This window comes from Podarcis erhardii (genome assembly GCF_964252035.2).
Source record: "Podarcis erhardii genome assembly, chromosome: 2".
Taxonomy (NCBI): Eukaryota; Metazoa; Chordata; class Lepidosauria; order Squamata; family Lacertidae; genus Podarcis; species Podarcis erhardii.
This window is the reverse complement of record NC_138498.1, coordinates 22,116,712-22,129,025: the sequence shown is the minus strand read 5'-3', so window position 1 is coordinate 22,129,025 and position 12,314 is coordinate 22,116,712.

Sequence of the window (12,314 nt, the reverse complement as noted above, 5' to 3'; positions counted from 1 at the left end):
GGATGAGAACAGAAATCGAGTGCCGGCGGCGCAGCAGGAGGTGCCATTAGCTAAAGTGGTCCTTCAGGTTAAGAACAGTTTCAGGTTAAGAACAGACCTCCGGACGAATTAAGTATTTAACTTGCACTTTGACGTGCTTTCGAACTGCTAGGTTGGCAGGAGCTGGGACCGAGCAACGGGAGCTCACCCTGTTGTGGGGATTCGAACCGCTGACCTTCTGATCGGCAAGTCCTAGGCTCTGTGGTTTAACCCACAGCGCCACCTGCATCCTATCACACACCCTATGCTTGTAAACAAAGACTCCAGGTTCAGAGTCCTGGGAGGAACGCTGCAAATTAGTGCCCACAATACTTTTCTTAACTTTTCTTAAGGTTCTAGATCTCATTTATTTAACTAACCCTTAATTTAGTCCTAGGCCTATTTGGTACTTTCAAGTAATTTCTAATTTTTAATGTTACAGTATTGATTCAAATAGTCTTTAAATTTCTTCCATATTTTAATATTTTCTGGGAAGCCGCCCAGAGTGGCTGGGGAAGCCCAGCCAGATGGCCAGGGTATAAATAACAAATTATTATTATTATTATTATTATTATTATTATTATTATTAGGGAAGGGTCCGCTAAGCGCCCGGCTGGTTTCCCGCCCGGCGGAGCTCCTCACTTGCGCGTCGGGAAACGCCCCCCGCATCCTCCCCCGCGCCTCCCCCCCCCCGCCTCGCCGTTTTTCATGAATGGAACGGAAACACCTCCGCAGCGCGCACGCGCCCTCTTCCCCGGGGCCAATGAGGAGCGGCGGCTGTAGGCCAGTGTTGTGGTCACATGGGCGTTTGTAGTTGCGGCGGCGGCGGCGCCTGCGGCTCTACTCTCCGGCGGGCTCTTTCATCGCGCGGCCCGCCCGCCTTGCGGCACCCCACGCCCCCCTCCCCACGCCCTGTGCCGGGCCATGCCGCTGGTGCGCTATCGGTAAAAGTAAAAGTAAAGGACCCCTGACAGTTAAGTCCAGTTGCAGACGACTCTGGGGTTGCGGCGCTCATCTCGCTTTACAGGCCTAGGGAGCTGGCATTTGTCCTCAGACAGTTTTTCCGGGTCATGTGGCCAGCATGACTAAGCCACTTCTGGTGAACCAGAGCAGTGCCCGGAAACACCGTTTACCTTCCCGCCGGAGTGGTACCTATTTATCTACTTGCACTTTTTGGTGTGCTTTTGAACTGCTAGGTTGGCAGGAGCAGGGACCGAGCAATGGGAGATCACCCCATCACGGGGATTCGAACCGCCGACCTTCTGATTGGCAAGCCCAAGAGGCTCAGTGGTTTAGACCACAGCGCCACCCATGTTCCTTTTGTTTCTCCTAGGGATGCCTTGTTCCAGTTGTTTGGGTATCTAGAATGAGAGCCTATAAAACAGGATTGGGTTTGTTGAGCTCCCTGCTCCCATCCTAAGCTTTGCCAGTGGGTCAGGGATGGTGGGAATTTGTTTGTTTGTTAATTATTAATTAATTAATTATACAGCCCTTCATCACAAGGGTATGAAGTAACATCTGCAGCAACACCTGCTGAGGCTTTACCACCACCACGCCACCACTCCCTGTGAAGGCTTTGCCACCATCACCACCATCGTCATCATCAGTACAAAGGAATGTGGTAGTCTCTGCGGAAAAAGAAGAGATGAGGAAGGTGCTGAAGGGAATCAACCCAAGGAAGGCCACAGGGCCAGATGGGGTAGCTGGAAGGGTACTGAGAGACTGTGCAGATCAACTAGCAGGAGTTTTCACTGGGATTTTAAATCAATCCCTAGCCCAGGCTATTGTTCCATCCTGCCTAAAGTCCTCTACTATCGTTCCAATAGCAAAAAAATCTAACCCGGAAGATCTGAATGACTTTCGTCCAGTAGCACTCACACCTATAATCATGAAGTGCTTTGAAAAGCTGGTACGAAATTATGTCATTGCTTGCCTACCAGAGGGACTGGACACATTCCAATTTGCTTATAAAATGAAAAGATCGACAGAGGACGCTGTGGCGATTGCCCTCCATGCCGTTCTTGCACATTTGGAGCAGCGGGGGGGTTATGCCAGACTGCTTTTTTTAGATTTCAGCTCGGCATTTAATACCATTCTACCACAACGTCTGGTGTCTAAACTGGAAGATCCGGGGCTTCTGTTATCACTTTGTGGGTGGATATCGGCCTTTCTGTCAGACCGCACCCAGAGGGTTCGGTTGGGCCCTTATACCTCTAATACACTTAAGACTAACACAGGAGCACCACAGGGATGCGTACTTAGTCCGCTCCTTTATATTCTCTACACCTACGATTGTGTCGCTGCTCACCCTAGTAATAGGGTTGTCAAATTTGCAGATGACACAACCGTGATTGGGCTCATCTCTGAAAGGGAGGGTGAAACGGACTATAGAGATGAGGTGGAGTGGCTGACAGAGTGGTGCAGAGCTAACAACTTGCTCATAAATACAAGGAAGACAAAGGAGCTTGTGGTGGACTTCAGGAGACAGAAGAGCAATGTCCAGCCACTTTTGATTGATGGGGTCTGTGTGGAGAGGGTAACAACGTTCAGATTTTTGGGTTTTGAATTACAAGAGGATCTGTCCTGGAGTGTCAACACAAGGGGGCTTCTGAAGAAGGCGCAGCAGAGACTGTACTTTTTAAGAATCCTAAGGAAAAACCATATTCCGCAGAAACTGCTGCTTGCCTTCTATCACTGTGCCATTGAGAGTGTGCTCACTTATGGCTTATGTTTGTGGTACGGAAGCTGTACTACCCAGAACAGGATGGCGTTGTGCAGAGTTGTTAAGGCAGCAGAGAGCATTGTTGGCTGCCCACTCTCCACCTTAGAGCAGATTTATGCCACAAGGTGCCATAGGAAGGCACTGGACATAGTAAAAGATCCATCGCATCCTGGTCACTGTCTCTTCGAGCTCCTGCCGTCGGGACGGAGATACAGGACGATGAAGACAAGAACGAGCCGTCTCAAGAACAGCTTCTTCTCCAGAGCGATCTCGGCCCTGAATGGGAAACCTGGACTTTGAAAGTCATCTAATCTTCCTTGCTGTATTATACTGTATTGTTTTAATTAGTGTTTTTATAGTTGTTCTGATTTTGAGTGGAGTGCCCTACCTGGGTGGATGGAGCAGCCAAGTAATTTCGTTGTCCCCGAGAGGGGGCAATGACAATAAAGATATTATTATTATTATTATTATTATTATTATTAACAACACATGTTCATCATGGCTTTTGGGATGCTCAAGTTTTTAAAGCTAGGTCACTCCTAGCCTTTCACAGATCTGTAGTTACACTCATTGATGCCCTTATCAAAATCTGTGACGTTGTAATGGCAAGTTTAATTTCTGATCATTCTGATTTTTTTGTTAAGAAGAACTAAGACCAGAAGCTGTTTCCATGCATTCTTGGGCTGGGGCACTAGAGGGCGGCTGAAACCACGCAGCTTAAAAATTACATGTTTTATCCCGTTTTTCCTAACAAACAAAATCTAGTAGCCACAATCACATCAGTGTTAAGCAGTGATTTCAGTGGAAAAAGAAGGTATGTGCTTTATTCTTCCATTAAGGCCAATGGGGCTTAGAACTGTACAATATCATGCCCTACCTATGTTTTGGCCAGCAGATTTCCACATTCGATTTCTTTTGATCCGTTGCTCATTGTGGTGCATAAGATGTGGCAGTAGTGTGACACTTTGCAGTGTGTCAAGTTCCACATCAATATTACAGCCTCTGCCTCGTCTATCCAAAGTTCTCAAACTATAAACTTATCTTGACACACACACACCCTCCTCTTCTTTGTCAAAACTTTTTTTTTAAAAAAATCAAACCTTTATTGGTTTTCAGGTCACAACAGGACAGAAAAGCTGTAGGATTATCCCAGCACGAGACGGACAGAATATGTTATCCACTCCTCCTCTCTTTGTATCATTTTGGCTCTTTCCTGTAGTCCAGTCAGGACTTTGAGATGCCTGCAGAAACTATGAGCTCCTCTGTCCTTCCTTTCCCTTGGCAGATGTATTGGCAAGTTCAAACGACAAAGCAAAAGCAAATCAATTCCATAAAATTAAGAGCCAGCTTCCCTTTTTATGCGATTGGCCCCTCCCTTCAAATTTTGCAATCCAACCTATGAATAATTGCTGAGCAATTGGTCCTGCAGTGTGGAGTGGAACTGAATAGCCAAGGAAGGACGCGTATCTAGGATTTTAGCCTTGGTCTTGTCCCCAAGCGAGCATCTATCTGCATACCAACCGAACCAGAAGCAGTAGGGCACCCATTGGTTCAGTGCATGGTCTTGCAGCAGGTCCACAAAATATGAGATGCACCATTTTTGAGCCAGCTGTGTAGTGGCCTTGCTTTCTTGTTGTTGCTACAGGGCGGGCCGCCGACCACAACAGACACATTTAAGGCCAATAATTTCCATCGCCTTAAATAGCCTGGATTGTTTTGCAAGTAGTGTCTTCAGATTGTATTGTTTGCGAGGAGGAGGGGGGCAGAAATATCTGTCTGAGAGATGCCAAATATTTTCCTGCCTTAGCAGGCTCATTATGGCAGACGGAGAACCTCAGAACTAACCAAGAGCATGTTTTGAAGAGTTCCAGCTAGTCTTGAGCACAATGAGCCAGGAAGTGTGTTCTGCTGGACCCAGTAGATCACACTTCTAAGCAAGTGTGTTTGGAATCGGATTGTACAGAGGAAAGAAAATGTAGGGGCATTGAAGCTGAAACCTAATCGCCGTTCCACTGTGCTCAAAAAGTGCCTAAAAGCATTCAGTTCATAATTTTATTTGTGTTTGATAAAAGCCTTTATTCCCCTCCCATTACTTTTCCGCAGGAGGGATCGATCTATAACAGGGGTAGACAACCTAAGGCCTGGGGTCCGGATGCGGCCCAATCGCCTTCTCAATCCGGCCCATGGACAGTGCTGGAATCAGTGTGTTTTTACATGAGTAGAATGTGTCCTTTTATTTAAAACGCATCTCTGGGTTATTTGTGGGGCCTGCCTGGTGTTTTTACATGAGTAGAATGTGTGATTTTATTTAAAACACATCTCTGGGTTATTTGTGGGACATACAAATTTGTTCATTCCCCCCCCCCAAAAAAAATATAGTCCGCCGTCCGCCCCCAAGGTCTGAGGGACGGTGGACTGACCCACAGCTGAAAAAGTTTGCTGACCCCTGATCTATAATAATCCAATGGCTTTTCCTACAAGGTATGGGGGCTGGAAGTTTCGCAGTTCCGATCCAATCTGGTGATTATTTTGGAGGAGGAAAAGCAAGTTGTATAGGCAGGAGAGTCATTGGAGATTAAGGGAACAGGTGAGGGCATTCGTATGTACCCCACGTTATCACCACTTTTCTAATCTCACATCCTGTGTACTGGCAATTCCTAAAGCCTTCAAGGCAATACAAAGGAAGCTATGCCAGCTGCTTCACAATATCACCCCCCACACTGTGCCTTTAGGGGTGGATAAAGCCATTTCCCTCCCACTGCTCTCTCCGCAGACAGGGCTGTGGGTGCAACATTCTCCAAATAAATAAACTCCTTTCAGGGTTATGGCTTTGTTTGGTGTTCTGATGTGGCTGAGAGGGTCGCCGAAGGACTGGCGCCCACCCATATTTCAAGATAATGCACACACACTAACTACGGCATTTTGTTGCGAGTCCATTCATCTTGCTTTGAAGCAAAGGCGACGTGCATCTTACTTAGGATAATAATGTGGATCAGACGCAGCCATGAAGCAGTCAATGGCATGACAGTTTAAAAAAAAAACAAACCCTGCGTTGAAGCATTTGTTTTGCTTCGTTTAGCTTATAACGCATGCCAGAAATGGTGTGCAAATAAATCGAACTTTTAACATCAATCTCACGCTGTCACTGTTACCCTATGTTATGATTTCAGCAAGGCATTTGGCAAGGTGCCCCATGATATTCTTGTAAAGAAGCTGGTAAAATGCGGACTTGACTATGCTACCACTCAGTGGATTTGTAACTGGCTGACTGACCGAACCCAAAGGGTGCTCATCAATGGTTCCTCTTCATCCTGGAGAAGAGTGACTAGTGGGGTGCCACAGGGTTCTGTCTTGGGCCCGGTCTTATTCAACATCTTTATCAACGACTTGGATGATGGACTCAAGGGCATCCTGATCAAATTTGCAGATGACATCAAACTGGGAGGGGTGGCTAACACCCCAGAGGACAGGATCACACTTCAAAACGACCTTGACAAATTAGAGAACTGGGCCAAAACAAACAAGATGAATTTTAACAGGGAGAAATGTAAAGTATTGCACCTGGGCAAAAAAAAATGAGAGGCACAAATACAAGATGGGTGACACCTGGCTTGAGAGCAGTACATGTGAAAAGGATCTAGGAGTCTTGGTTGACCACAAACTTGACATGAGCCAACAGTGTGACGCAGCAGCTAAAAAAGCCAATGCAATTCTGGGCTGCATCAATAGGAGTATAGCATCTAGATCAAGGGAAGTAATAGTGCCACTGTATTCTGCTCTGGTCAGACCTCACCTGGAGTACTGTGTCCAGTTCTGGGCACCACAGTTCAAGAAGGACACTGACAAACTGGAACGTGTCCAGAGGAGGGCAACCAAAATGGTCAAAGGCCTGGAAACGATGCCTTATGAGGAACGGCTAAGGGAGCTGGGCATGTTTAGCCTGGAGAAGAGGAGGTTAAGGGGTGATATGATAGCCATGTTCAAATATATAAAAGGATGTCACATAGAGGAGGGAGAAAGGTTGTTTTCTGCTGCTCCAGAGAAGCGGACACGGAGCAATGGATCCAAACTACAAGAAAGAAGATTCCACCTAAACATTAGGAAGACCTTCCTGACAGTAAGAGCTGTTCGACCGTGGAATTTGCTGCCAAGGAGTGTGGTGGAGTCTCCTTCTTTGGAGGTCTTTAAGCAGAGGCTTGACAACCATATGTCAGGAGTGCTCTGATGGTGTTTCCTGCTTGGCAGGGGGTTGGACTCGATGGCCCTTGTGGTCTCTTCCAACTCTATGATTCTATGATTCTATGGTTACCAGACATCCCCGTTTCCCAGGGAGAGTCCACGGATTTACAAATCTGTCCCTGGATTTCATTTCATTTATATTTTAAGTGTTGTAGATTTATTAGTAGGGAATGAATGTTGTGTGATTGGTTCAATGGCACAAGATACATCATATGGGGAGTTCCGGCGAGGCAAAATGGCGGGCGCCACAGCAGAGAGCAGCTCCTGAAGCCAGCCAGAGCCAACTGTGCTACCAGGCTGGCTCCGGGCTGCTGAGGCTGCTGCCGCTGCTGCTGCAGGGGAACCGGGGACGCCCAGCGTCAACTGGGGGAACTGCTGACCCCCTTCCCGCAACCCAAATTGAGCCGGGAGCGAGAGCACCCAGCCACCCGGCCAACTGCCCAGAGGCACTCCGGGGCCAGTAAAAACCCCGGAGCTGACGCAGTGAGGAGGAGGAGAGGAGGAGAAGGAAGAGAGAGAAAGGAGAAAAAAGAAGGGAGCCTGACCTTGCTGCGCCGCTGCCGCTGAGGAGAGGTAGAGAGCACTGGGAGGGCAAGGAGACGTGGCTGAGCCCAGGCCCAGCCTGAGCCTACTCCATGGTGGCTAGCGCTCCAAGAGAGCAGGCTGAGGCCCACAGGAAGGCCGCGCAACAGAGGAGACCACAGAAGAGAAGATACTACTTCTTTCTTTATTTTTTAAATAGTTTTAAAAAATAATTTTTCCCCTCTTTTTTTTTAAAAAAAAGTGTCCCCGGATTCTTTGAAAAAAATCTGGTAACCTTACCCTATGTTGATCCATACTAGTGGTGATTTCCAGAGGAGCAGCTGTGTTAAATCTGTTGTTGCAAGAATAGAGAGTTTTGTGGCACCTTGAAAGGCTAACAAATCTCACGACGTAAGCTATATGCATGCACACACACACACACAATCTATGCATACATATACACAGTTGTAAGAGAAGGAGTTTTGAGCAGCGGGGTCAGAGGGAAATGAAATGCACCAAGTAAAGATGGCGATAATTCAATTAGAACTGGAATGAATGAAAAATAAGCAGCGGTCCTATACAATACAGTGGTTGTTTTATTGACTCAATAAACTTCTGTAGTAGGAAAGGAAACTATCATCTCTATTCAGACCCAAATGAATAGAGTTGAACTTCTTGATGAATTGTAATTCGTCGGTTTCATGTTGCAACCTCCTTTTGAAATTCCTTTATTGAAGCATGACCATTTTAAAATAAGCGGTGGACTGCTCTGGTACTCTGGCCTGAGTAAAAAATGGTTTACTTTCTCACTACGTAAGTTAACTAAGTACCGTACTTTTCCATCTATAAGACGCCCCCATGTAAAAGACGCCCCCTATTTTGGGGGAATCAAATTTAAGAAAATGGCTCACCACAATGCACCCCAAAATAGTCTTTCGGCTGTCCACTCGCCCGCCCAATTGCCGCAGCATCAGCCAATCAACACCAGCCATTGACGCAGCAACCAATAACATGCCCAATAGCCGCTGACAGCCAGGGCAGCAACCAATCAAACATCCACCCTATGCACTATCCATGTATAAGACGACCCCCCCCCACTTTTAAGCACATTTTTTAAAGAAAAAAACCTAGTCTTACACACAGAAACGTACGGTAGCTTTATTATGTATTATTATAATGCAAGGGCTCACTGTGTTTATTACGCATGCTTTCTGGCTAATGGAATTATCGGTTTGCATTTCGTTTCCCTCTCATCCCACAATTTTAACTCCTCCCTTTACATCTTTGTGTGCGCGCGCACATAACTGAGGATTACACTGGGCGCATCTGATGTAGCGAACACAAAAGGTTGTGTTACAATTTGTTAAACTTTCAAGGGGCCACAAGACTTCGCTTTCATCCCACCCTTGGGCTGTGTGTTACCCAACACACAATGAATGGGTGATGCCGAACAGAATTTTGCAGAATTATGTCCGCACCTGCTGTTCCTAGGCCTGCTGCTGCCTCAGAAGCTAGACATAGCATATTAGCCTAAGCTTTGCACGTAGATTGCTTTCAAAGATTTCAAAGATTTCTGCTAAGAGGGTTTTCCTCCCGGATGCTAGTTGTTCTGGGAGTTGTCACAGGTATGGCTGGGGACACAAACATTCAACGGTTTATTGATAATGAGGATAATTAACTCTTTGGCGCCCTGTCTGTGGGAAAGTCCTATAGAAAAAAAAATGATGACAATGAAATGTTTGCTGGGAATCACCCACTTCCTTCCCTGGGAATCCTGCCCACTCACCCTTAACCCATTTCAACTCGAGGCATATGGAAGATGGTGCTGATTTTGACGAAATGGCAAGTTGGGCATCCTCAGGCACCTCGTCTGTCTCCAGGCAGAGAGGAAAAGAGCAAGACTAAGTCATGGAGGGGGCTCTTTTCTTCCAACCATAAAATGAATAGGCCAACTGCATTTTTGGTAGTGATCAACCTGTAGCCAATTTTTAAAAAATGATAACAGTGGTACCTTGGTTCTCAAATGCCTTGGTTCTCAAACGCCGAAAACCCAGAAGTAAGTGTTCCGGTTTCCAAATGTTTTTCGGAAGCCGAAGGTCCGATATGGCTGCTGACTATTGTTTCTGGGGCACCTGCACCAATCAGAAGCTGCGCTTTGGTTTTTGAACATTTCAGAAGGCGAATAGACTTCCGGAACGGATTAAGTTTGGTGCTTTTGTTTTTGCTATTTATTTTGTGTTTTTGTTTCGGAGGCTTTTTCGGTTAATTTGTTTCTGTGACTGTGTGGAACTCAGTTCAGTTATTGATTGATTGATTGATTGATTGATTGACTGATTGTGTGACTGCAGAAATGGATAAAAGCCCCCCATCCAAACAATTACTATCATCAGTGCAGGTAAGGAAAAAATAATAATTTTAATTTTCATCATCTACAATACTGTCTTCTTTATTTTATAGTACAGTACATTGATTATTGCTTTATGGATCCATGGACTCATTAGATAGTAAAATTCATGTTTAATTGCTCTTTTAGGGGTTGTTTTTAAAAGTCTGGAACGGATTAATCTGTTTTGCATTACTTTCTATGGGAAAGCGTGCCTTGGTTTTGGAACGCTTTGGTTTTGGAACGGACTTCCGGAGCAGATTAAGTTTGAGAACCAAGGTACTACGGTACTACATATGCCTGCATGAGATGAGCAATGATGCTAGTATGTGTTGGGAAATTGTTCCCTAGGATAAAAATGCACCGAATCCCCACAGAATTGTAGAGTTGGAAGGGACCCTTAGTTTCATCCAACCGCCTCCAATGTAGGAATATGCAGCTGCTCCATATGGGAATCGAACTTGCAGCTTTGCCGTGATGGGCACCATGCTCTACCCAACTGAGATACGGGAGATGAACATAGTTTGACAGTGAAAATCAGATTCTCCTGTCGTCCGAAAGCCCTGCATCTCCCACTGCCGGGTCAAACACACCTGCTAAGGAAGCCACACTGAACCCACACAGGCGTACAGCAGCGAGGGGGGTTGTGCGGAGGAGAGGAAAGTGGAGCTAGACAGAGCAAGAGAGGACATTGAGGCAGCCAGACTTCACGCCCACACAGCCCAGTATAAACAGTTGCCTCTCTCAGCTCCCGGCTCGCTCTTGACCTTCATTATACAAATGCCAGAGGCAGGAATGCGAAACAGGATCAGGAGGGTACGAAATGGTGGCACAAAGTCAAACCTCCCGGCGGGAGGTGACGGGGCACCCTCCCAGGCGTGACTAGCGGTGCCAACGAGGCAGGCTGCTGCTCTTCAGCAAGATGGCGTGGCTACAACACAGGAAGATGGGCGAGTGCCCACCACATACAGAGACCACTTAGTGACTTAGCGATTCTCCAGCAATGCCAGGCAGAGCTCTCAGTCCTTGGTCTTCTCCCCGCTGGCAGCAGCAGGGGCTGAATGTGAGACCTCAGGAGCGGACCTGAGTTATGGCCTCATTACTGCCGCCAGATGGGATGCGGGTGGTGCTGTGGGTTAAACCACAGAGCCTAGAACTTGCCTATCAGAAGGTCGGCGGTTCGAATCCCCACGACCTGTTGCTCAGTCCCTGCTCCTGCCAACCTAGCAGTTCAAAAGCACGTCAAAGTGCAAGTAGATAAATAGGTACCGCTCCGGCGGGAAGGTAAACGGCGTTTCCGTGTGCTGCTCTGGTTTGCCAGAAGCGGCTCAGCCATGCTGACCACATGACCCGGAAGCTGTACGCTGGCTCCCTCGGCCAATAAAGCGAGATGAGCGCCGCAACCCCAGAGTCGGCCACGACTGGACCTAATGGTCAGGGGTCCCTTTACCTTTTACTGCCGCCAGGTTAAGGACAGAGGATGCACCCTAAGGAGCGAAGGCCCTTCAGACAGGCCCGGTGAGAGACAGGGGACTTTATCACACACAAATGCAGACAGTTCAAAGGCACCCTGATCCACAGTCCCACATGAGCTCCAGTGACCGCATGGGGCGAGTGCTGACCTTTGAAGCGCTAAACGGCCTCAGCCCAGTATACCTGAAAGAGCGTCTCCACCCCCACCGTTCAGCCCGGACATTGAGGTCCAGCTCCGAGGGCCTTCTGGTGGTTCCCTCCCTGCGAGAAGTACATCTACAGGGAACTAGGCAAAGGGCCTTCTTGGTGGTGGCGCCCGCCCTGTGGAACACCCATCAGATGTCAAGGAAATAAACAACTATCTGACTTTTAGACGACAGCAACCCTGTTTAGGGAAGTTTTTAATGTTTGAAGTTTTTTTCTGTTTTTAGTGTTCTGTTGGGAGCCGCCCAGAGTAGCTGGGGAAATCCAGCCAGAAGGGCAGGGTAGAAATAATAAATTATTATTATTGTTTTGTTTTTATATATGTTGGAAGCTGCTCAGAGTGGTTGGAGCAACTGAGTCAGATGGTGGGGGTATTATTATTATTATTATTATTATTATTATTATTATTATTATTATTTGCATGCACAAATGTGCTTCTCTTTGGATCCTGGTCTGCAGTCTTAATGCAGACTGTTCCCTTGTGTGCATGCATGTGCCATCCATCACATTGCAGTGCAATGCCCTGTTGCTGCTTCAGCGTGTCCCCTCCTCCAGGCTTGGGAGACTGTAGCCCTTAGTTGCCACATCATGACTTGCTTGGTGTTTATAGGCAGCCTTGTATCGGGAAGTTTTTAATGTTTGATGTTGTATCATGCTTTACATATTCTGTTGGGAACTGCCCAGAGTGGCTAGGGAAACCCAGCCAAATGGGTGGGGGTATAAATATATTTATTATTATTATTATTATTATTA